Below are 2,077 nucleotides of genomic sequence, written 5' to 3' on the forward strand. Positions count from 1 at the left end.
GCCGCCCTCTTATAGCGCCCGGAGCGCCAGGCCGGGGGCGGGGCGCCGGCCAGCTGGCCCGGCCCCGCCCGCGCCCGGGGAGGGGTCACGCCGGCGCCGGGGGCGGGCCGAAACCGGAGCCAGCGCCCCGCCCAGCCTCGTTGCTGCCCCGCCACTCGGGTCTCAGGGCGCACCTCGCGCGTGGGAAGGGAGGCACGCGAGGGGGCGGGTGGGAACCGGGGCGGCCGGAAGGGGCGGGAGCGTGGCGGTGGCCGGGGGAAGGGAACGAGCCCCAGGGCGGCTGTGGGGGTGGAGCCAAGAGAGAGCGTTGGTGGCCTGGGGCAAGACGGCGGGGCCGGCGTTGGGCGGCTAGCCGGGTGGGAGCAAGCGGGTGGGAGCGTTGGGGAACCTGGGGTGGGGGGGACTTGGGGCGGCCGCGGGGGCGGGGTGTGGCCTGGGGCGGGGCCAGGGCGGAGCTCTTGGCCGCGACGCAAGGGGTGGTGCCGCAGGGGACTCGGTTGTCGGTCTGGAGCTGGAGCGCGCGCGTCGGCTCCCGGAGGAGTTTGCGTGAAAGGGGAGACAAGCCAGCAGGTGATGCCTCTGCTTTTTGCGAAGACTGACAGTTCAGGAAGCGAGGCCAGAGGGGCTCTGCTCCCTGGTTTGTTGTCCTGGGAATGAGGCGACCTGATGAGGGATGATGCGGGCCGGGTCGCTCAACCTTTTGGGACCTCTGTCTTCCTATCCTTAAATCAAGGGAGGTGAGCTAGAGGCTGAGGTCACTGCCAGCGCTGATCCTCGGGTGACCTCCTTCTCAGAACCTCTGTACAGTGAGAACTGGACAAAGGGGTCTTGGCGCTGCTAGAGGTAAGAGGAGTTGCCAGGGACACGGAGGAGAGATGACGCAGAGCCACTGCTAAGGCAAGTTAGTGTCCGAGAACCCAAAACCCAAATTAAAACAGGTAACACAAATTACCAGACACAGGATGGGGTCAAGGAGAATCCTTAGAAACCCCTGAACCAGGGGTTCTCCATGTCAACAGCTACAGACCAGGGAGAAGAGCACTGCTCTGGGGTCTAGGCTGTGGAATAAGTGTCCACGAAATGCCAGCCTTCAGATGACACTAGAGGCTCCATGGGCCCACTAGGCCAGGGCTACCAGAGCCCTCAAGTCCTGGGCCTGAAGGGGAGAACCCAGCTCCTTATCAGACATCTGTACTCAGAGTTGCTGCTTCTGGGCACAATGACCCAGGGTCTGGGGGTCTGAGCACCCCCCAAAGGCTGGGCTAGTGGGCTCTGAGGATCTACTGCTTTGTGACCTGTGTCAGGACAGTGCTGCGAGGCAAAACAGGAGGGCAAAAGATGTACCCTGACAGTCGCCCGTAGAGCAGGACACATCCTTGGGCTCTCACCTCTCTTAGAAGGCCACCCAGGTGAGCATACCCCACCCTGCCTGGGGACCTCGGTGCTTGGCTGGGTGAGAAGAGGGTGGGGAGAAGATGGGGCCTGAGCAAATCACTTCCTCTCTGGGCCTCAGTTTCCCCATCTGAGACCCATCCAACTCCAGGGAGTCGTGTCTTTTTCTAAGTTGTAATGTCACGCTGTAGAAACCTCTGCCCATAGTTCTACCTCTCTGTGGGTGTGACCAGCCTCACATCATTCCCCACTCCGGGGACTCCTCCTGTGGGAGGGGGCCCTCCAATGCCCTCATCTGCTCACACCACACTCGGCCACCTCACCAACAGGGCTGGCACAGCAAAGAGAACACCAACCAAAGCAGCCCCAGCCCACCCGGACTGCAGGGCTTGGGGACACCCTGTCATCCCCACCTCTGAGGGCCTCAACACCGCCCCCAGGGCCTCCACCTGAAGGCCTGGCTCCCACACCCGGGAAGTGTGAGGCATGGGGTGAGGGGACGCAAAGTGATGACATGTTTAAAGGCACAGAGATTACGTCCAAAAAAAAATGAAGTGTGAGATTGTAAATGTGTGTCTGGAAGGCGCTGTAGGCCTTATAGAGTTCCATTCTGTGGGGAGTGGAGTGTTCTCTTCTGGCCACCCAGAAAGTCCCAAGGAAAGAGGCGGCCAGCTGAGGTTCCTGC

The sequence above is a fragment of the Balaenoptera acutorostrata genome, chromosome 2, assembly GCF_949987535.1.
Source record: "Balaenoptera acutorostrata chromosome 2, mBalAcu1.1, whole genome shotgun sequence".
NCBI classification, from domain to species: Eukaryota; Metazoa; Chordata; class Mammalia; order Artiodactyla; family Balaenopteridae; genus Balaenoptera; species Balaenoptera acutorostrata.